The sequence below is a fragment of the Marmota monax genome, unplaced genomic scaffold, assembly GCF_021218885.2.
Source record: "Marmota monax isolate L192 unplaced genomic scaffold, Marmota_monax_Labrador192_F-V1.1 WCK01_AAM20220418_F8-fsc00612, whole genome shotgun sequence".
Taxonomy (NCBI): Eukaryota; Metazoa; Chordata; class Mammalia; order Rodentia; family Sciuridae; genus Marmota; species Marmota monax.
In genome coordinates, this window is record NW_026693501.1 from 26,102 (window position 1) to 51,157 (window position 25,056).

Genomic DNA, 25,056 nt, shown 5'->3' on the forward strand with positions numbered 1-25,056 from the left:
GCCCAGTATTCTAGTTTTTTGCAAGAAAAAAAAATCTTTTGGAATCATGCCCCTGGTTATTGGAAATTATTGGACTTTGCCTCACCCCAGAAAACCAATAAAAGTTTCCACATCTTGCCTTGGTGAAACAGCCTAATTCCTCAATCAGTGCTGTCCACCTTTGGTGAAGCCCTAATTAAAGGCTTGCCTCTGAGTGCCCACAATATAGGACATGGTCTCATTCCTATTTCCAAGCCAGAAGATCCTATCTCCAATAACAAAGGCAGCCCCTTGTCCACCCAGGCTGGTATTTAACTGGATCATGCGCAGTTCTCACACTTCCAAAATTGAAGCTGGTGGTAATGAAGGTGGAAAAATTAGTTCATTCCATAGGTCTCTGGTGCTGAAGAAGTTCTAGAGCCTCATCTGTAAGTACTGGCCTCTCAATAGCTGTGCTGCCTGAGACTGGGTGACTGGTGGTAGAAATGGACCCCAAGACTGACACTAAGCTGGGTCACATTCGAATCTCACATCCAAAGGACAGATAAAATTTTGGGGATGCTGGTTCATGTCTAGAGGCTCCATCTGTGAGCTTGGGCCTACACAGGGGCCTTGGTCTCTAATCTGCTCAGTCTCACAGTTGCAGGCCTGGCACCAAGACAAAGACCCCTACTAGCTTTCATGACCTGCTCTCCTGTGGAAGTAGTCCTGCTCCTCCCTCAGCTGCCCACTCTTGGGGGAAGGGTGATGGAGAAGTTCTGTGCCCTGGCAAACACAGTTCCAGCAGCAAGCTCACTCAGCTAGTATTGGAGGTTGTGGGACTGTGCATGGCCATAGGTGGTGGTTTTGTTTTTGTTTTTTTTTTTGTTTTTTTTTTTTGTACTGGGGATTAAACTCAGGAACACTTAACCACTGAGCCAATCTCCAGCCTTTTTAATTTTTTTTTTTTTTTTTTAGTTGTAGATGGACACAATATCTATTTTTATGTGGTGCTGAGATTCAAACCCAGTGCCTCGCGCATGCAAGGCAACTGATCTACCACTGAACTACAACCCCAGTCCCCATCCGTTTTATTTTATTTAGAGACAGAGTCTTGGCTGAGTTGATGAGGATGCTTTGAACTCTCAAGCCTCCTGCCTCAGCCTTTCAAATTGCTGGTATTACAGGGTTTACATGCTGTGCCACCTGCCAGCATGGCAGCTGGTTTTACCCAGGCCTGGTAAAGGGTTTGAAATCTAAGGCCTAGACTTATTTCTTTCTCCCATGCCTAGGTGGAAAGTGTCTCTACATGCTGAGCTGCTTAGAGATGGAGGAGGATGGCAACTCTTTTTGTATCCTCTTCAAACATCTTTTTTTGTTTGTTTGTTTTTGTTCTAGTAACAGCAGGCACTATGGGTTTCCTTAACAACCCCTGCCTTCCTACTTGGGAAGGAACCCAGGCTAGGCAAATGCTCCACTAGTGAGCTAAATCCCCAGCCCTTTTTGGAAATTATTTATTTAGGTACTGAGGACTTAACTCAGGGGCACTCGACCAATGAGCCACATCCCCAGGCCTATTTTTGAATTTTACTTAGAGACAGGGTCTGGCTGAGTTGCTTAGGGCCTTGCCCTTGCTGAGGCTGGCTTTGAACTCGTGATCCTCCTGCCTAAGCCTCCTGAGCTGCTGGGATTACAGGTGTGCTCCAGGTTGGAAGTTTTTATCTTAAGACAGGGTGTTACTAAGTTGCCCAGACTGTTTTTGACCTTCTGGCCTCAGCCTACCAGGGGTGCATTGATTTCCTCAGCTCTTGCGAAGGTAGCTGAGAGTGCGCATAGCTCTTCAACTTGGTGTCACCGCCAGAGGATAGTCGCCATCATGCTCTGCTTTTCCACAGACCTGATTATTCTTTCCTTACCCTCAGCCCCTGCAAAACCCATCATTTTCCGAGAGCACCCAAGTGGGCCTCAATCCTGCTGGGATGTACCACCCCAAATCCCAGCCCCGGAGGCCCCGCCCCTTGCTTGGTGTGCTCGCCTCCCCCATGCAGGAACCGGAAGCGGAAGTAAGCCTCTACACCGGTGCCTTGGGGTCTCTCGGTCAGGTGGTTCCTCACAGGCACTTCTCCTTTACAAGGGGTTCCCTCAGTCGGTATCCCAGCCGTCCTGGGGCGCATCCCCGACTTGTAGCCCGGGCTTCCCTCAGCTGGGTGGCCCTAGACCCAGGTGGGCTCCTCCCGCCCCTGGCTCCCTGGTGACCCCAGCGGGGACTCAGGGCTGCTCCTGTGGCGGTGGCTGGCGCGTTTCCCCTAGGTGGGTGCTGGAGAGTCCTGAAGCGTTTCTGGTCTCCACCCGCGGCCTCTCTGCAGAGAGCGGAAGCCGGGCTGGCGTCAGGTTACGGACAGGAGCCTGGAGAGGGTCTCCGCGCAGTCCCTTTCTTTCTAGCGGGCTAAATTGTAGTCGCCCAGGCTCGTATGTTGAAATAGATTTGTCACTGTGTCATGACCAAGGGGATGAACCAGACAATCTTTTTACTGTTAATGCTGTGAATATTACTAACCAGTGCTTAAATGTCCTTGTTTGTTTTGTGGTGCTGGAGACCGAGCCAAGGGCCTCACCCATGCTCAGGGATGTTCTACCCCTGCGCTAGATCCCCAGCATTTTTTTTTTAACTTATTTTTAAATTTTGAGACTGGGTTCTCGGTGGCCAGGCTGGCCTGCAATTTGTGATCTTCCTGCTTCAGCCTTCCTAGTAGCTGGGTTTAGAGGTGTGCAGCACTGTGCTTGGCACTTCAGGAATTTTCTATTTGGTGCTTTATTTCCCATTGTTAGCACAAAAAGACTAGGCCAGATGCAAACTTCATGATCATTTCAGTATTTTTTTTTCAATTTAATATATGTTTTTTAGTTGTAGATGAACACAGTGTCTTATTTATTTTTATGTGGTGCTGAGGATTGAACCTAGTGCCTCACACATGGTGAGGCAAGCACTTGACCACTGAGCGCCTTCCCAGCTCTCATCAGCTTTATTTATTCAGGAATGGTATTATACCTTCAGTGGACTCACTGTCCTGGTGGAAATGAGCCACTGGCCAAAGTAGTTGGGCTTAAATAGGTCATACTGACAGGTGATTTAGTGAGCATGTCAGTTTGGGCACTCAGGAATTTTGAGTTTTGGGGTTGAGGGGTCTGTGGCCAGCACCTGGAGAGGATTCATCTTGAAAGAGATTAAAAGCTTCCCAGAGATTATCATTTTAGGTTTGATGAAACACTTTCTCCCCACTTGTGGCCAGCGTCTGAAAAGGATTTATCTTACAAGAGATGAAGGCTATCAATGTATGGCTTTCTTTTTCACTCCCTTTTCCCAGGCTGCACTATCTTGGGGTTTTTCATTTTCCATAACTAACACCCATGTCTGCATGTGGTAGGGTGAGCACAAATATTACCTAAGTAAAATGATATTAAGGAGTAGTTGGTGTGGGTATTAAGGAAAATGTCCTTGCCCAAGGCCAATGTTTTGGAAGAGGAGCTTAGAGATAGCACATTTGAATAAAGTCTTTTCTCTGACACTATAGTGCCCAACAGTGTTCTAGGTTAAATTCTCATAATAGGGAAAAAGAATTCTAATAACAACTAAATTGTAAGGCATGTGTCCAGAAATGTACTCAGGCATTTAGGCTTTGAAGACAAGTAGACTTGTCATACTCTGGCTTAGCAGTTTTGTAATAGTAATCCTCCTGCCTCAGCCTCCCAAGTAACTGGGGTTATAGGTGTGTACCACTGTGTCTGGCTTTCTAGCTGTTTTATGTATTTATTTAAAAGGAATATATGGCGTTCAATTGAATATGAACGTGATTACAAACGTCTCACATAAAAGAGGTTCCAGATTTACATACTTGGCTTCACAGATTAGATTTCATTCATCCATCCATTAACAGTTTTCATTAATCAGATATTCAAAGGTTCATATGATCTAGGCAGTGAGGAACAACAAATTCTGGTTCTTGCTATCACAATGTGTCTTGTGATGGGTATTGCCTAGCTGTTTTAGAACACAGGTTGGCCATCTGTTTCTTTATTGGATCATATAGGAAATATTTTAGGTTTTGAAGGCCAGAGAATTTCTATTGCAAGGAAATTCTCATTTTAGTACAAAAGCACTAAGGGAAAGCTTATAAAGAAATGTTTTGTTGTGTTCCAGTCAAACTGATGTACACAAATAGAGGACTGATTAGTTCATGCCTATTTTGCCAAATCCTGGCCTCGAATAAAGAAAATTTGCTACTTGTGCTGTGTAGGCTCATAGGCCTCTCAGGTTTGTGAGGGGGGAAAAACAGAAAAATTCCTTTTCCCTCAGTGTGTTTTTATTCATTAAAACCTCATCATGTGCCTGTAATGCCAACTACTTGGAAGACTGAGGAAGGAGGTTCTGAGTTTAAGGGCATAGGCAATTTAGGAAGACCCTGTCTCAAATTAAAATATGAAAAGGGCTGGGGATTTAGCTCAGGAGTAGAGTGCTTCTGGATTCAATCCCCAGCAAGGTGGAGAAGGAACAAACAAAAACTCATTTAATCTTGGGTTTCATGTTGTGCAGATTTGCTATGATGTAACTAAGGTAGCAGGTGAAATTGTTTCTGTTACCAGGAACTGATTGTATCATTGTGGAAATTATTTCATTTAGAATATTTCTCTAATTTCTGCCACATGTTCTGGGAGCAATATGGAACTGGAATTGGTTACCAAGTGTGATATTGTGTAGTCTATATTTGGTCTTAGTCCAGGGTCCTGGTACAGAGTTTCTAAGACCTGTGGAATGTCTGGGGTGATAAAAATAGCTTTTTATGCCCTCAAGATGACTAGTGGCTGGTAGGCTGTAGATAACCTAAGGCTCATGGCTGGTCCAGAAAGATGGAGGCATGATTAAAGGATTGGAAATTTCACACTCGCACACATCAAACTCTAGGAAGGGAGACATAGGGTTAAGTTGATAACCAGTGGCTACAAGTAAAGCCTCTATGAGAACCCCAGAAGAGTGGGTTTGGGGAGCTTCAGGATAGCTGAACATGTTGAGGTTCTTGGGTATGGAAGCTCTGCCCCTTTCCCACCATACTGTGTCCTATCCATCTCTTTATCTGTCCATCCATCTATGTACTTTGTAATATTCTTTATAAGAAACTAGTAAACACAGGGAAGTATTTCTTTGCATTCTTTGAGTGTTCCCAGCAAATTCCCTCCCTCAAGGAGGAGGTAGCCAGTTGGTCAGAGGTGTATGTGACAACCTACTACCTGTGAATGGCTTCAGGACTTGGGAAAGTATTGTGGGACTGAGCCCTCAACCTGTGGAATGACAGTATCTCCAGCTAGATGGTAAAATAGTTTTATTGAATTATCAGATACCCAGTGGGTGTCTGCTGGACTGCTTGATGTGTGCAGATCCCCCTGACATCTTGTAACAGAAGTATTCTGTGCTAAATTAGGTGATTGTATAAGAGTAATTGTGTGTGACCTCATTATTATTATACTGTGAAGAGATAAATTTATTCTTTTAGAATTGATAAGTCTATCAGAAAGAATTTGATCAACCAGACAGTTTATGTGGGTAGAAAGGGAAAGAGATCTGCTGACTGAGTCCTGACATAGATTCGGGGAGAACACAGAATCTTCTGAGCCTCCCCTGAATTGATTCTCAGGTCCCCAGTGCCGTCAGCCTCACCCATCATCTCACACACACTGGAGGAATTGTACCTTTCTGAACAGAATTTGTGACCTTTGAGGAAGTGGCAGTGGACTTTACCCAGCAGGAGTAGGCTTTGCTGGATCTTGTTCAGAGGAGCCTCTACAGAGATGTGATGCTGGAAACCTTCCAGAACCTGGTCTCACTAGGTAAGACTGGCAATGTTGTTCATGTAGGGTTTAGAAAACAATTTTTTCTACTAGTTGACCTTGTTCCAGGATCTGTGCCGAGGAGTGGGAGTACTTGGTAAAGAAGACAAATGTGGTCACTGATCACAGGGTGCTTACAATCTAGAGGCTTCTTCATGAAAATGAACACGGGCATATTAAACTTTTTTTTCTTTTTTTTTTTTTTGTGGTTGAAAGAAGCCTTGAGGCTTATTAAGTGTTGAATGTATGGGGATTGAGGGGCTTCTCTGGGGCACAGGGAGAGTTTGTGATTTGAGACCTTTGAAGAGTCTATTGCTATGAATGCCCTTTACCCAGAGACCACCAGGAGCACACCTGTAAGTTAAACAAGCAGGGTTTATTTTGCAGTCATGGGAGAACATACCCATGGGGTGTCGAGGGGCATCTTAGTAAGAGGCTGTTAGAAAGTACCTATTAGAGAATTTGTGCTTTTTGGATGATTTAGAGATGAGTCTATGGGGTAGATAATGTTAGTTTCTTAAGCCCTCTGTGAACAAATACCACAAACTGGTGGGTAAAAAGTATAGAAATTTCTTCTTTAATATTTCTGGCATCTGGGAGTGTGAAACAAGGTATCAGTGGAGCTATATTCTTTCTAAAGACTCTAAGGAAAAAGTCCCTCCCTGTCACTTTCTAGCTTCATGTGGTTGCTGGCAGACCTTTTTGTTTATAGATGTATCTACTCTAGTCTCTGCCTCCACCATTACCTTCCTGTGTACCTGTTTCTAATCTCTGTCCATATAGGGACATCAGTCATTGGATTTAGGGTCCATCTTAATCCAGAATAACCTCATCTTAACTTTACTATATTGACAAAGACCTTGTTTCCATATAAGGCAATATTCTAAGGTTCTGGGTGGATATTTTTTTTTGAGAAGATAGTCAAGCAATTTTTAGATAAAGTTTCAGTTAATAGCAAAATTGAGTGGAAGGTAGAGAGATTTTTCTACTCCCAAACATGGATAGCCTCACCAGAATGGTAATTTTTTAAAATAATTAATGAACTATGTTGATATATCATCATCACTTAGAATTCATTCTTTGTATTTAGATTTTTTTTTCTTGGTACCAGGAATTGAACCCATGGGCACTTAACTACTGAGCCAAATCCCAGTCCTTTTTGTTTTTGAGACAGAGTCTTGCTAAGTTGCTTAGGGCCTCATTACGTTGAGGCTGGCTTTGAACTTGGTGATCCTCCTGCCTTAGTCTCCCGAATGGCTGGGATTTTAGGTCGGTGCCTTCATATCTGGTCATTTCTTTTTAGTGGGTACTTTTTTTTTAAAAAAGTTATACTTTATTACTAAAAGTGTAACTACACCATTCCCCTTTATTACTTTTTTACTCTTTTGTCAAGGTATACATACACTAATGTGCATGAAGTGTCAGTCTGTGTACAGCTTGATGAAATTTCACGTGGATGTATACATCCTGGTGGACACATTTCTAGGATTCCAGGAAGTTCATTTATCCCTTTGTCAATAATCACACCACAGAGGAAACCCAATTTTGACTCTTATTATACTTGATTTGGTTTGATGGTTCTTGCTTTTATATAAATGTTAAACTATAATATGTACAGTTATTTGTTTGGCTTCTTTAACTCAGCATAATGCCTGGTTTGTCCTTTAGTTGGTCTTTGGTATACTTACACACTTACTTCTCTTGGTATATGCTGCATGTGGGGTAATGCAATTACAGAATGAAAGGGAAAACTTCATGTATAGTTTTGGTAGATACTTTAGTTTTTAAAAAATGTTGGTTTCAGCAGATATTCCCCAAGAGCATGTAAGTTTTATCAGTTCCACACACCTGGCCCACGCTTAGAAACTTTAGCCATTCAATAGAGTGTGTAGTGATATTATGCATTTTTCTGATATGTAATGGTTTAGAGTACTTTTTGTGTGCTTATTGGTTATTTGGTCCTCTTTATGAAGGCACTTTTTGAAGCAATTCACTCATTTATTGTCCTCTCTCTTTTTTAAAAAAATTGAATGCTTTCCTTCTGGTTAATTGTCTAATTGTATGTATATGTAACTTTGTATCTTGATACATACACATTCACTTATCTATCTATCTATATTCACACACACACACACACACACACACACACACACACACACACACATATATATATATATATTCATAAAAATGCATATATATTATATCAGATAACATTTTCCAGTCTTTGGCTAGTTTCTTCACTCATTTTTTTTCTATAAATATATTTATTTATTTGACTTCAGTGATGTACACCACAGTCATTCCCATGCTCAATCCCTTCATATACAGCCTGAGGAACAGGGACATCAAGAGGACCATGAGGAGGTTCCTCAAAAGTACAGTGTACATATTGGATAAGCCAGTGAAACCAAACTTATGGAATTCCCAACTCTGCCCATCTGATTCTGTAGTTTTTGTAGCTCTCATGTCTTTCAGTTTTCTCAATATCTCCTATATGAACATTGCTTCTTTTGTACATCTGTAATGGGATTGATGGAGTATTATGGGATGTTGTCTGCATTAGAGTCACTGTATAACTGAATTTTACAACATCTATATAACCTTCTTTATTTTTCATCTATGGCCCGAGCATCTTGGAGAAATGCACCAATGTTTTTGAAAAGTAATTTTAATCTTCATCCCTTTCAAGAATTCATGTCTCTTTTCTATACTACTTTCATGTCTTTTAGATATATTTAGGTATGTTATGTGTAAGGATGAATGTAACTGGTCCTCAGTCTGGGTGCTCTGGTTTGGTTACAGTGACTCAAAGCTCCATGTGTTGGTATCTTGGTCCTCAGAGTGGTGATATAGGAGGTGGTGGAATCTTTGAGTGGTGGGGTACCAGAAATTAAATATGTTATTGGGGAGTGTCCTTGAAAGTGATTAATGCTGGTCTCAAGGAATGAGTTAGTTCTCATGAGAGAGGTATATTATAAAGTAGCAAGGCTAGCCCCTCCCTGCTCTCTGGAGTCCTGCTTACCATGTCATCTTTCCCTTTCTGTGTGCTTTCCTCATGATGCCACCTGCTATGATGTGACATAGTCAAGGGAAACTCTCAACAGAGCTGATGTCATGCTATTTGGACTTTCTGCCTTCATAACTGAACTACATAAACCTCTTCTTTATAAATTACCTAGCTTCAGGTATTAATTTTTTTATGCTGGGTATTAAACCCAGCAGTGCTTTACTACTGAGCTACATCCCTAGTTATTTTTTATTTTTTGTTTTGAGACAAGGTCTCACTAAGTTGCTGAGGTTGGCCTTAAATTTGTGATTCTCTTGCCTCAGCCTCTGGAGTCACTGGGATTACAGGTGGGTGGCACTGTGCCTGTATCAGGTGTTTTGTTATAGCTACAGAAAATGCACAAATACATTTGTCTTCATGTTGGAGTCACTTGGGGAGATTTAAAAATATTGATTATTGTATCTCACTGCAAATTCTGATTAATTGGACTGAAGTGTGGCCTTAGCATGAAGATTTTTATGTGGTCCAGGTTTTTTTTAATGTGCCACCAAGGTTGAGAACTATTGATCTAACCCCATGACTAGTTCAAAGATGATTAGTGTGTTTGAGTCTTTTACTAGTGAGCATATACTGAAGATCTTTTTTTTTTTTTTTTTGGTACTGGGAATTATTTTTCTTTTAGCACTCAGGGGTGTGTAGCTACAAGGCACATCCCCAGGACTTTTTATTTTTATTTTATTATTAATTTTCTTTTTAAAATTAATTTTTAAATTTATATATGACAGCAGAATGTATTACAATTCATATTACACATATAGAGCAAAAATTTTTTCACATCTCTGGTTGTATACAAAGTATATTCACACCAATTCATGTCTTCATACATGTACTTTGGTTAGTGATGTCCATCACATTCTGCTATCAGTTCTAACCGCATACCCCCTCTAATTTTTTTTTTTTTTTTGGTACTGGGGATTGAACTTGGGGCCCTCAACCACTGAGCCACATCTCCAGCCCTATTTTCTATTTTATTTAGAGACAGGGTCTCACTGAGTTGTTTAGTGCTTCACCATTGCTGATGCTGGCTTTGAACTTGTGATCCTCCTGCCTCAGGCTCCAGAGATGCTGGGATTACAGTGTATGATACTGCACCTGGCTCCCAGCCCTTTTTTATATTTTATTTAGAGACAGACTCTCATTGAGTTACTGAGGCTGGCTTTGAAATTGTAATCCTCCTACCTCAGCCTCCTAAACTGCTAGGATTACAGAAATACTGAAGATCTTTTTTTTTTTTTTTTCTTTACAATTCTTTTTTTTTTTTATTTTAAATTTTTTATTGTTGGCTGTTCAAAACATTACATAGTTCTTGATATATCATATTTCACAATTTGATTCAAGTGGGTTATGAGCTGAAGATCTTAAAGTGATCTGAGACCACAAGAGGAGAGGTTGTTAAAAAAGCTCATCTTAGCGGGCGGGGGTTGTGGCTCAGTGGTAGAGTGCTTTCCTAGCATGCACGAGGCACTGGGTTAGATCCTCAGAACCACATAAATGTAAAATAAAGATATTGTGTCCACCTAAAACTAAAAAAAATAAATATCAAAAAAGCTCACCTTAGCAACATAAAATGTGATTTTACCCAATATTTCTAATGTAGGCAAATAATGTTTATTTACATATTACTATTTATATTATTTAATTACCTATACTGTCCTCCAACAAAATAGCTGATCATCTCTGCTGATTAATAAAATATTATCTTGCCCCCATTCACCATTTTATACTTATCTCAGCAAAGGGAAGCTTTTTCCTTTCATTAATAACAGTACCTTTAGAACTTCCCTTTTAAACACTGCTTGTTTATCTCTTTTGTTGGCAAGAACTGTCTTTGATGTTTGGTCTGTGTCCACTATAGGGGAATTCATCTTGCTTTTAGAGATGTTGTGTATAGTTTCTGAGGTAGTTATTTAATATTTTTTTTTAAATATTTTTTTAGTTGTAGATGGACACAATGTCTTTATTTTTATTAATTCATTTTTATGTTGTGCTGAGGATTAAACCCAGGGCCTCATTCATGAAAGGCAAGCGCCCTACCAATTGAGCTACAACCCCAGCCAAGTTATTTGATCTTGACCAATGAATACTTTATTTTTCTTTTTCTTTTTGCTATTAAGCTGTCTACCAACTTCACTCCTCAGTACTGATATCAGAGAAGGGAATGTTGTTTACAGAGAAGAAGTCATACCAGCCAGTGATAAGAGATACTCTTATAAAAAATGGCTAAATTAGAGTTCTGATTCACTGGCTCTAACAAACTGCAATAAGACACTTTGTGTCTGATCTACTCTGAAACAAAAGTAAGTGATTGCCAAAAGTCTTGGAATTTGCAAAGGTAATGTTGCCTTATTATTTTATAATTATGGTCTACAACATAAGAAATAACTACTTTAGCCATTTAAAGTACATAATTTAGTGGCATTAAATTCCTTCACAACGTTTTGCAGCCATCTCCACTATCTCCAGAACTTTTTTTTATCTTCCCCATATGAAATTCTCTACATATTCAACAATAACTACCCATTTCCACTTACAACAGTCCCATGACAATGACCACTCATTTCTTGTCTCTGTGAGTTTGACTGCTCTAGGGATATCACATGAGTGGAGTCATACAGTCCTTTTGTGACTGGATAATTTCACTCATCATAATGTCTTCAAGTTTCATCCATGTTGTAGTATGTGTCAGAATTTCCAGAATTTCAAGGCTAAATAATATTCCCTTGTATGTATACATATCTTTTGTTTATTGATACATCTTTCTATGAATACTTGGATTGTTTCCAAACCTTGGGTACTGTGTGTGTGTATCTCATTTTCTATATCCATTCATGTGTCAACAGACACGTTGCTTTATATTTTGGCTATTTTAATAATGCTGAAGTTAGTGTAAAAGTGCAAATATTTTATTCCTTGGCATATACACTCAAAAGGAATGCTGAATCACATAATTGTGTGTGTGTGTGTGTGTGTGTGTGTGTTTATTTTTAGGAACTTCCATATGGCATTCCACAGTGGATATACCACAAAGTACATAGGTTTCCTTTTCTCCATACCCATACCAACATTTGTTATATTTTGACTTTTTGTTAATAACCATTATAAAAGATGTGACTTACATGGTTTTGATTTGCATTTAGTTGACAATTAGAGATGTTGAATATTTTTCATATACCTGTTTGCCATTTCATGTCTTCTTTGAGAAATGTCTTTTTAGGCCCTTTTTCTATTTTTAATTGAATTATTTATTTATTTTTGCTATTGACTTGTGTTCCATATGTATTTTGTATCTTAACTTCTTGTCAGATAAATGGTTTGGAAATTATTTTCCTATTCTGTAGGTTGTATCTTCACTGATTGTTTTCTTTGCTGTGCAAAATTGTTTTTAGTTAGATGTAATCTCATTTGCCTGTATACCCTAGAAACATTTTCTACAGGGCACAGTGCACACAGCTGTAATCCCAGCAATTTGGGAGATTGAGGCAGGTGAATTGTGATTTCAAATCCAGACTCAGCAACTTAGCAAGACCCTATCTTGAAATAAAAAACAAAAAGGGCTGGAATGTAGCTTAGGAGTTAAATGCCCCTAGTTCAGTCCCTAATGAAAAAATCAAGCAAAACCATTTTCCTAGACCAGTGTCAAGGTTTTTTTCTTCTAGTAGCTTTACAGTTTCAAGTCTTAGGATTAAATGTTTAATTCATTTTGAGGAGGTTTTTGTATATGGTGTGAGATAAGGGTCCAGTTTCATTTTTCTGCATGCAGTCAGAAGAATCTATCTAGTTTGTCTTCCACTACCTCTAGAGTCCCCCATCTTTCAGTTTCAGTCATAGCTATTCTGTGTCTGAACTCAACAAATGTCCCAGTTAATTCTCACTTCTGCTTAGTTACAAAGACTCATGTAACTCTAGAATATACTTGCATTATATTTGTTCATATTTGCAGTTCCTGAAGTCTTCAATAAATGTGCTCTTCACCTCTGAGTATTTTATATAGTTGATCAAATGGAATATATGAAAATTATGGTGTATTGCTTTTGATTTGCATTTCTCTGATAATTAGAGGTGATATACAGCCCTCTTGACTGGGAGATTTCTGTACTGAGGACAGAGAGATTAGTTTGTCATTAACTGCCATGAGGAAAACTCAAATCCATACCCAATTACAATGGATATACAAGAAAGGATGGTGTGTGTATGTGTGGGTAAATGGCAGAGAGTAATTTTTGGAGAACAAGTGACCAAGTGGCATGTATTTAGAGGTTGGCTGGAAAGGGAGAGATTGAATAATGAGAAAATTTAGAATGCTGGATCAGTAGCAAAAATTATAATATCAAATTGAAATAATTATGGATAGATCCCTCAAAATGTATATCAAATTGAAATCATGATAGGTAGATCCAAGGAGCCAAATTGATCAAGGAAGGAACATACCATTGATTTGATATTGCTTCCAATACTGAGGTTAGATAATATTGTATATGAAAACTAAAATATTACACTCTATGTTAAAACAAAGACTCAATTCTTCCTTTTAAAATTTGTTCTTTTCCTGATTATGTGCCACATGATGAACATCATTAGGCAATAAAAAGACTACCTCCAAGTATTCATCTTTTAGATGGAGAAACCTAGAAGAGGGAATTCATAGTCATAGAAAGAGCCATAGTGGTTTCCAGGGGCTAGAGGTGGAGGATATGGTGAGTTACTGTTTAATGGAAAAAAAGTTATGTTTGGGATGATCAAAAGCCTGAGAAATGGACAGCAGTGCTGCTGCACAGCATTGTGAATACACATGGTGCCACTGAACCATGCACTGAAAAATCGTGACAATGGCATGTTTTGCTATTTATATTTTACCACAATAAAAATTAATACAATGTTTAAAAACCACTTGAAATATTTAAAAAGTAGATTCTGAGATCTTTCCCTGAAGATATTGACAAGGTAAGTCTTGGATAGAGTAGGAGGCTGTATATTAGCAAAGCCCAAGGTGATGCTTTTGAGAAACATAAATCCTAGGACAGTGTTTCTCAAAAGACTGTCCTGGGGGATGGGGATGTGGCTTAAGTGATAGCGTGCTCACCTGGCATGCACAGGGCGCTGGGTTCTATCCTCAGCACCACATAAAAGTAAAATAAAGATGCTGTGTCTACCGAAAACTAAAAAATAAATATTAAAAAATTCTCTCTCTCTCTCTCTCCCTTAAAAAAATTGAAACTTGAGCAAAATGCAAATTATCAGACTTAAAGTCAGACCTACTGAGAGAGAAACTGTGGGTGAGTGGGTCTCATTACTCTGAATTTAAACAAGTCCTCATGGTCATCCTGGTGTAGGCCAAATTTTGAGAATCCCTACCCTAGAGAATCCTGAGACCCTTTGCTACTCAGCCATCTTCCTGATTAGGAAACTGTAAGTGGAAAATGGTGACATTTGTCACCAAGAGGGAATCTAACAAGACTAGTGACTCTTCCCAGAGGAGAGGAACACAGGAGAGAGGAATCCTGATAGACCTACAGTTAGTCTCCCTGGAATAAGGAATTGAGGAGTTAGAGACTTCTTCCTGTGTATTCCTGCCCTTATGGAGCCAAACTGATCAAGGAAGGAACATACCATTGATCAATTTGTTTAATAAACTTCAGTGGGGATACAGCCTCTGGAGTGCAACTTGAAAATCATCAGCTTATAGTCACCAAGTCCTTTAAGTGCCAGGCTAAGACACTCATGCCTTCTCCAGAAGAAGTCAACTAGACCCATACCATATGCGTGGTTCTGTCTCCCTGCTCTTTCAGTGGACATATCTTCTGTCTTCATCAGAGAACACAATTCGAGGAAGTTGGCCCTGCAGTGGGTCCATGCTGCCAAGCCTACATAGCCCAGTATGTGTTGAGGGAAAAGAGATGTTATTCATGGAGAGGGAGCTCTCAAGAATATTTGCTTGGAAAGTAGAATGCCTAGATTAGTTGCTTAAAGTTGTCTTTGTATAGTGAAGTTTTACTTTGATTTTATAGTATTTAGGTGGATAGCTGAGGAGGTTATGGGGAGGGTTACTCTGTGTTGGTCATCAGGGCACCCTGACAGCACAGAATTGCTGTGGATAACATGGTCCAGTGTTAGAGTTACCTGTCTGGGTTTTACAAATGGATGCTTTGCAGTAAAGTCTTGGTCTTTTCCAGTCATTTTTTGTTGTCTGACCAAGAACTCCAAAGTCTTCATTCTTCCTTAGCCTAGAACAAGCCTTTCTGAATTCTGCTGTCACTGTCACGTGCTTAGTAACACCCCTGTTTCTCCCGACAGACCTGGCCTTCTTCCCCACTTCACCTGTATCCATGGTTCTCAGCAGAAACATTTCAGGGAGAAGTGCTTTTATAAAAGCCCATGTATTCCTTTCTCTTCAATCTCTCTTTTGCTGACATTGGTTTCATCTCTACAACCATCCCAAAGATGCTGGTGAACATTCAGACACAGAGCAGATCCATCACCTATGCAGGCTGCATCACCCAGATGTATTTTTTTATGGTTTTTGGAGGCATGGATACCTTCCTTCTCACTGTGATGGCTTATGACTGGTTTGTAGCCACCTGTCATCCCCTACACTATCCAGTCATCATGAACTCCTATCTGTGTGGCCTCCTGGTTCTTACATACTGGTTAATCAGCTTGTCATATTCTCTGATCCAGAGTCTGTTGATGCTGCGTCTATCCTTCTGTACCAATTGGGAAATTCGACACTTTTACTGTGAACATGCTCAGGCCCTCATGCTAGCTTGTTCAGACACACTGATCAATCACATAATACTCTTCATGGTGACTGGCCTTCTGGATTTGTTCCCTTTTCAGGGATACTTTTCTCTTATACCCAGATTGTCTCTTCCATCCTTAGAATTCCATCAACATATGGAAAATATAAAACTTTTTCTACCTGTGGGTCTCATCTATCTGTGGTTTCTTTATTCTATGTGACAGGTCTTGGTGTATACCTCAGTTCTGAAGCATCATCATCTTCCTGGAAGGGCATGATGGCCTCTGTGATGTATACTGGGGTCACCCCCATGTTGAACCCCTTTATCTATAGCTTGAGGAACACAGACATTAAGAGGGCCCTGAAGAAACTTCTTGGCAGAACATTTTATGTGGTGAGCCGCTTCTGCCATTTCTGCAGACTATGGTCGCCATTACAAGATGACGCTGGCTCCACTGTGGTCTGTGACAAACAACTTCTTATCTGGGAAAGTTGGCACATGATTTTTCACCACCCTGTGAGAAAGCTCCACGCGGCAGCTTTGCATTGGGGCTTGGGATGCTTTATTAAGGCTGGGAGGGGCATCCGAGAGAGAGAAGAAGAAATATCAAGGGCCTGAATAAACTGCTGAAAGAAGATTCCTGAGTTGCGTCTTCCTTGCGGGCAAGGGGTCGCGACAATTTTATGTTCAGTGACAAGAATACTGGTCCTAGGCTCTTGAGCTGGCAAAAGTACCAGCAAAAGAAATTCTGCGTCAAGAAATTCTGCCTCTAAATTATATAGGCTTTCACCCCTCACCCACTCTGTTTCTCTGTCTTTAATCAAAATATCCCTGGGAGTACTTTGTCTGAAACTTTTATGGTGATCACTCTGTTACCCTCAGTTGTATTCCCCACCTCTCCTCCTTTTACATTTTACGTCACTACATCTCAACTTGATGTTTGCATTCCTATAGTTTTATACAACCATTCAAGTATCAACTCAGAGACTCTTGGATAAAACATTAAATAGTTCATTTTTTTTTTTACCAACAATCATTGTTAGTTCTTGTTAAATTCATTCATTTGGCAATATTTATTAGATATCTATAGTGTACCAGGTTGTTCTAGGTGCTAAGAATATAGCAGTGAAAAAAAAAAAATCCTTGCCCTCATAAAGCTAAAATCCATGTTCAGGCATATAATATCTGGGTAGACAAAAAGAGATTACTATTTTGGGCATAATAGTGCATATCTGTAATCCCAGCTACCCAGGAGGCTAAGGCAGGAGGGTTACAAACTTGAGGTCTGCCTAGAAAACTTCGTGAGTTCCTGTCTCAATAAAAAATGAAAAAGCGATTGGGATGTAGCTTAGTGGTATAACATGCCTAGGTTCAATACCCAGTACTGCAAAAGAAAAAAAAAAAGTGTCATGTAAGAAATCGGGACACTGGTATGCACAAATCTGTATGAAAGTGCTGTGTGGATCACAGACTACAAATTAAATAAAAAACTTGTGATCACCACCTTGTAGTGACCACTGGAATTTTAGTCCTGATAACTTCCATTTGAGAGATAATTACTCTCTTGATTGTAGTTATTAATTGAAACAGTCTGCTATGATTTGAAGGTTTATCCTCCTACAAATTAATATGATGAAACCTTATCACCAGTGTGATGGGATTAGAAAGGGTACCATTGGGAAGTGATTAGAGTATGAGAGTGTTGCCCTCATGATGCTCTTATAAAAGAGGCTCCAAGGGAGTTGCTTTGCCTTTTCTCCCATGTAAGGGCACAGTAAGAACGCACTATCTGTGAAAACGACCTTCATCAGATTCTTTGATATTAGACCTCTTGGTCTCCAGAGCTGTGAAAAATAAGTTTCTATTGGTTATAATCTACCTGGTTTATGGTATTCTTTATAACACCCTGAAAAGATTAACACACTACCCCTAAGGGTAAAGTGCTTACAATAATATTGAAACCTGAAATATCTATAATGTCTTAGGTAATGTCAGAGAAATGCACAAATGAGGTCGGTACCTAGATAAGTTCCATAATGAAATGGAAATGATTTATACAGGAATGTATTACTGGATAAATGCAAGCAAGTACTTACAAGCAGGTAGCCTTTGCAACCATCCAAGGAAATGTCTACTCCCATTCTCATTTGGGCAGTGCTCTATGTATAGCTCTAAACTGATTAACTACTTGGTTTATGGATGGCAGTTACAAGCTGAACAGATGGTAGGCTGCCACTCTGAGAGGAAGATAGAGACAAATCATCTCAGTGAGCTGAATTGCATGGTGTTTGCCTATCTACTTGTATTTTTACTACCTCATGAGTATTGGCCAATGGCCTAGCTATGTGGTCCAAACTGACCAATTACAGGTATGTTTATGTGGGGCATGACCCTGGGAAATAAATCACTATGGAGATTTAAGGGAGGTAGTGATAGAGGACATGTTGGTGCTGTTCAGAAGTCCTTTTCTAGGAGTGTAAGATGATTGGAACCAATGAGTGGATATTCTAGTGTGCTCCCTTGAGGTGTCCATCTGAGTCACGAGGTGAGTGGCATTGGCTCATGTGAGAAAATGCAAGAAGGTTTAGAGTAGAAATGATTGAGTCAAAGACTTAACCTTTTCAATGAATCCATATTTATGGGATTAAATGAGTGGTAACTGGAGGCAGGTGGGGTGTGCCTGGAGGAAGTGGTTCACTAGGGATGTGGCTATGGGGTATATATTTTGCATCTGGAGAGTGAAGTCTTTCTCTCTGTTTTATGATCACCATGTGAGCTACTTCCCTCTGCCACACTCTTCCTCTATGATGTCCTGCCTCACCTTGAGCCCTGATAAATGGTGTCTACTGTCTATGAATTGAGGTCTCTGAAACTGTGGGCCGTCAAATAAACTTTTCCTCCTTTACAATTGTTCTGGTGGGGTCTTTTAGTCACAGCAGTGTGGGGTCTTTGCTGTGACTAATCTGACCATGTGGTAGATAAGTTTTTGGAACATTTTTAATAGGTGGGAGGAATTTTGAAATGTTTAGCAGTGTAAGCTGGAAATGATTTAGGCTGTTGTAAGCCAAAGGTTAATGGCTGATTCTGGTGGGAGCTCAGAAGACTAGAATGCCAATAGGACAGTGAAGACAGGGCTCAAGAGGGCTTAGAGGAAAAGGAGGATTCTATTGATAGTTAGACTAGATGTCATTCTTGTTATGTTCTGGCTAAGAAGTTATCTGCATTTTGTCTGTGTCCTGAGACTCTCTGTGATGCTGATTTTAAAAGTGATGGATTTCTTAATCTGGGAGAACAAATGTCTAGGCAACATAGCATACAGGAAGTGGCATGGGTATTGCTGGTGGCTTTTAGCCAAGTTTATGGTGATATTCAGGAGCATAAAGCAGAACAGAAATATTTAAAAAACTTGGACTTGAAAGGAGGAGTAAAACTGGGGCTAAGGAAGTTGTAGTTGTTAAAGACATCACTGACACTAAGGAAATGCTAAAGATTTTGCCCAGAAACAATAAGAAAGATGGCTTGAGGGCATCTCAGGACCTGGCAAAACGACACCCATCTCAGGCTCAAGGGAGTAAAAGTGAAAATTCTCTTGAGAAGGGACCAGTGGGGAATCTTGGCATAAGAGGGCCTAGGAAAATTTTTCAATGTGTTCAGCCACCCAGACACTCAGAGGCTGCTGGAATAATAAGCCAGGTCCCTAGAGGCTTGGCTTCTGCTCAAGATGTTGGCAGACCTTGGTGTCAACCCCATGATGCTAGTTCCTCAGGAATGCAGGATGCTAGATTTAGGGGGTCATGGAGGCTTCTGCCAAGATTTCAGAGGAAGGCCTTGGAAGCCAGGCAAAGTGTAGCAGGGTCAGATTCCCTGAAGGCGCTCCCTGAGAAGGCAAGGTGTGGAGATTTGAGGAGGAAGCTGAAGCTGCAGTGGAGATCCCTGAGATTAAGAAATGTCAAAAATGTAGCAAAGCTGTAGGAATTGAGCAGAGGCAAGAAAACAGAAAGGCTACTTGTACTGCAGCCATCAAGGCCACAGAGGTGGAGCTAGACAAGCCCTTTGGAGAGGATATCATGACATGTACTCCAGAGGATGAACACAGAACCACAGGACTTGTTTGTCCAGCTGGATTTTTGTCTTGCTTTGGTCCCCTTCCTTCTTTCTATACCCCTATTTTTTATGTTTACTGTATACCTTTATATATTGGATACTTGTAAATTGCTTTTAATTTTACAGGAGCTTACAATGCAAGATTGCCTTGAGCTTCAGAATACTTTGGACTTGAACTTTGAGGAATCTTGGAACAGTTGAGACTATGGTGACTCTTGGGAGTGGACTAAATCTGTTTTGCATTGTCAGATGACAGTGAGCTTTTGCGGACCAGGAGCAGAAAGTTATGATTTAGATGTGGTGTCCTCCAAAACTCATGTGTGGGACAATGGAAGAAGATTTAGAGGAGAAATGTTTAGGTCAAAGGTTTAACCTAATCAGTGAATTGATTCCTGATGGGTTAAAGTGAGTAGTAACTAGAGGCAGGTGCGGTGTGGCTGGAGGAAGTGGTTCAGTGGGGGCATGGCTATGGCATATATAATTTGGATCTTAAGAGTGGACTGTCTCTCTTTCCTGATTGCCATGTGAGCTTTTTCCCTCTGCCACACTCTTCCTCCATGATGTCCTGCCACACCTTGAGCCTTGTGAAGGTGAGCCTTCTGTTTATAAAGTGAGACCTCTGAAATTGTGAGCCCTCAATCTTTTACTCTTTTACAATTTTTCTGATAGGGTCTTTTAGTCACAGTAGTGAAAAACCTGACCAAAATGGGGCAACAGCAGTGTATACATGACCTGAAGGTAGACATATTTTTCTTGCACCTCTGAGATACAGAGTGCCCATATGAACATTCTATGTGCCAACAAGAGAGAAAGAGGCGGCATATGGTTAGGGGACAGAATCCTTAGGAGGGCGGCCCTGCACATGGCTGGTGAGTTGGATTTATGTCCAACTGTAGAACATAAGTTTTCCTGACAGGAATAGAAACTTAACTCTGGTCTGGGCTTTGCTTACTAGATGGTAAAAGGGAATGTTCAGAGTATCATAAAAGAACTAGAACAGATGACAAGGCACCAATTTGGACCCCTGTGTCTCATTCCTCATACCAAGAAACACACTTTTGTCCTCAGACTAACAGTTTTGTGTTATTTTCCATCACTATAACAAATGACAAGCTACTTATAAAGAGCAAAATTTGGTTTTGGCTCACAGTGTTGGAGTTTTCAGTCCATTATCAGTTGGTTCTGTTGCTTTTGGGACTGTAGGAAGTAGCATATTATGGCAGGGGTATGTGGTCAAGGAAAGCCATTCACCTCATGATTGGGAAACAGAAGAAGAGTCTGGGGTCAAACTATCCCCTGTGAGCATGCACCCCATGTTCTGAAGACCTCCAATTAGACCCCACTGCTTAAAGATTCCACCGCCTCCCAATGGTGGTGGTCTGGGGACTTTATGGGCCTTTGGGGGACACTTACCCAAACTACAGTAGGTCTAATAGAAAAGTAGGATGGGCAATTGAAATAACTTGAGTTGTCTAAAATAGGCAGAGATAAAGGCATGAACGGCCTTTGCAAGTGTGAGCTCACATTCCACACTGAGATTTGTTCCCAACTAGATAGATTCACATGCTTTTCTTGTGGATCTGGGGAAGAGGAGAACTGAAGGAGAGAATGCTGGCACAAACCTATAATTCTTCTCCAGATTATTTCAACTTTCTTTTTCTTATTCAATGCAGTAGCCCTGGCAGGACCAGAGGTGAAACCTTGGGCACCAGAAGAAGGGGTGATTCCAAGGCAAAAACTTTTAGGCAGAGCTTTAGGCCTCTGTGTCATAATTCCTAGGGCTTGAGTAGGTGAACCCTGTGTTCACCCATCTGACAAAGTTAGGGTTCACGGTGACTCTCCCTTATTGCCTAGTAGTCATGATAGCTCTCAAATTTTGTACCTATGTAACTTTCCCCCATATAAATGGGAGTGGACATAATGGTAGGAACTTGCTAGACTAGTTTTATTGCTGGCAATCTGGACCAGAATATTAACCAAAACTAATGTCCCTTCCAAAGGTGAAAAAGTATGAACAAAACTAAAAGTGGGCCAGGGCAGGGAGTGAGGAAGGGGGAAAAACAGAAAGAAAGAGATGAGGGTATAGGAATGAATAAATGGATTGTTTAGTGAAGGAAATCCATTACAACCTTAGTGCCAGGATTTAGAATGCTTAGAACTGAATTTAGTTAACTTTCAGCTAAGTTAGTTTTCTACAAGTTTATTGCAGGTACAAATAGCATTAAATTAAGTGGGAGGGATAAGTACATTAGTGCAAATAAATGAAATGCATATAAAGTATTTACTAGACAGATTAGTTTTCTTTTTTTTTGTTACTAGGGCTTGAACTCAAGGTACTTTACCATTAAGCTACATCACTAGCCATTTTTAATTTTATTTTGAGTCCGGGTCTCATTAAATTGCCGAGGGCCCTCACAAACTTGCAGTGTTTGCTTTAGCCTCCTGAGTCACTGGGGTTATAGGTGTATGCCACCACACCCAGCGCAGATTGGTTATTTTTTAAAACAATCTATCTCAACCCAATACTGGCTTCTCCAAATGATAGGCACACTCAGACTGATAGGGTTTATTTGTTACATAAAAGGTATGCTGAAGGTAGATGTTCCAACAACTATGCTCATTTTGCTCCAAGAGAGTCTTGTTTGAAGCCCAAGTTGTGATGTGTGTAGTGAAAATTTAGCCTTATCCAAGAGAGTCTGGTCTTTGTCCTCAGCTACTAGGAGTAGTCCCATGGAATTTCCTGCTTTATGGGGTGTGTTTGCAAGGGGGATTTGGACACTTGAAGTCTAATAATGTGATTATTGTTGGAGATTTGAGACACCTCTGTCAGTTCATTCTAGAGGCAAAAGTATTAACTTGAGATAATTATGATATCTGACTCTCAATACAGATAATTTTCTCAAAATTTCTTGGTAATTTGCATGCTTTTAATGAGATTAAACTCTTGATTTTGTTTAAACTTAAAAAGTGAGTTTGAGATTTATGAAGCTTCAGAGTTATAAGAGGGGAGTAGCCAGCTTTCCCTATGCTTCTGTTCCATTAATATTAACGAATCTTCAGAGATTAGCATTACATGAACCAATTTGGCTAATTATGAGCTCTGCCTATAGAGCTCTCAGACCCACCCATACAACTATAAACAGTCGGCCTATGTCCTGCAGCTTCTTGGTCCCAGTCCAGTTGGTTCTGTGTGTCTCCTCTTTCCAGAGTCATTGTCTACATTGGAGGTCCATGCATAAGTCTGTCCTCCTGCCAATTCTGAGGATATAGCCTGATTCCTCACCACTCACCAGGCAGGGGAGAGGCAATGGATCATCACTCCTTGTTCATGCCCCAGCATGACAGCTCTGACTGGTGAGTGTGGTGGAAGAAACTGGATGCAGAAGGGACTCAGAGAGCATCAGTTCCTCATTACCTACACAAGAAGTTGGAGTATCCAGATAGGAGCCCCCCCCAAATACAAGTTTTGAATCATAGGCCTATGAAATAAAAAATTAAATTAAAAATTAATTGACATAATAATTTTATATATGTTTATGGAGCACAGTGTGATAATTTGATACATGTATTTAATATGTAATGATCAAACCAGGATAATTAGCATTTATATCTCCTTAAACATTTCTTATTTCTTTGTGTTGGGAACATTCAAATGCCTCTCTTCTAGTTCTTTATAAAATATATAATAAATTGTTGTAAACTTTGCCTATCCTTCTGTGCTATAGAACACTAAAATTTATTCCTCCTAACTAACTGTATTTTAGTACCTGTTATCCCATCTCCCTCTTTCCCACCTCTCTCTACCCTTCCCACCCTCTGTGACCACTATTCTAGTTTATAGTCTTGGTTCTGGTCAGGATCCAAGACTGAATGGAGTTCTGTTCTCTTTTTACACTAGTTCTAGCTCTGGTGGGTATCTCTCTCATTAACACAAGAAATGGATCTCTCTAAACTGTCTATTATGTCTATTATCATGAAGGTCAGGATGAAGATAAGAACAAAGATGACTATAATGATGATGCCATGATTCTTTATTAAACTTTCCCAAGTGCCTGACTCTATATAGTTTATTTAATTTCATCTACAATGATCACTCCCAGGTATAAAACATTATTGTTCTTTTACTTGAAAGGAATAGAACTTTCTATTTCAATTCTCTTGGGCTCCAGTGCCTGAGACCTGAGAGACTTGTCTTCTGAACCATATAAACAACAAAAGGGCAATGAAAACTGTATAGGATTGTACTTTCTGAATAAGCCTGGAATAAATTCCAATGATGATTCAAATTCTGTTTACAAAATAATGAACAAATATTTATTAAGTTTAGGCACTGTACATCTCTAGAGTTTAGTATTATTCTCCTCATTTACAGAGAAGGAAAGCTAGTACAGAGAAGGGGAGAGTTCTTTATATGTACTAAAGTGTGAGTGTTAGAAAAAGAAATTGGACTCAGACCATGGTCTATTGACTGTACTTTCAGGACTTTGTTTCCTCATGGGAACCAAATTAGAGTTTTTCTTGTAAAACCTCCTCAAGCACAGATGAACAACCCAAGGCAGAAGCACTGATTCTTTCTCTTGCAATTCAGTGAGTTCATCTGAGAAGTGGCAGCATGAACTGTGGTTTATAGAGGCATTTCTGACATAAGTATGTAATTTTTAAAATGAATAATAATGCAATTTTACAATCAAGTTTGGACATCTGAGACATGGAAATATTATTTCCTATATAAGATGAGAATTTTCACATGGAACTCTCATGGAGTGATTATATTAGACAGACTTCAAGAATATTTCTTATTTGATATCTTTCTTGTTGTTGTTGTATTGTTTTGTACTGGGGATTGAACCCAGGGATGCTTTTATTTTTTTATTTAGAGACAGGGTCTCACTAAGTTCCTTAGGGCCTCACTTGTTGAGGCTGGCTTTGAATTTGTGATCCTCCTACCTCAGCCTTCTGAGTTACAGGGATTACAGGTGTGTGCCACTGAGATTTGCTTCATTTGATATCTTAATAAAAGAAATTGTTTGCTAGCACCTGAATATACATCTTTTTTACAACTCAAAACAGCTATCCTGCAGGCACACATCATATACAAATTCTCACTTGTGTGATAAGAGAAGTGTGAGAATTTTCATAGGATTGTTGTCATGAGAAATTAAAAAAAAATAAAATGAAATTCAATCTTCAGGCAATGTAATGCATTGAAATGTTATATCTAAATATATGTACTTCACAGAAAGACTTTAATTCAGTATTTTATTAAAATGTTAGATGTAATATAGAGTAGTATATTGGTTACCTAGATTT

At 39.8% G+C, this 25,056-nt stretch overlaps 1 pseudogene; it reads left to right on the plus strand.

Moving 5' to 3' along the window:
- Positions 1-15,035: 15,035 nt before the first annotated feature.
- On the plus strand, positions 15,036-16,306 carry LOC124102166 (putative gustatory receptor clone PTE01; annotated as a pseudogene).
- The last annotated feature ends 8,750 nt before the right edge of the window (positions 16,307-25,056 follow it).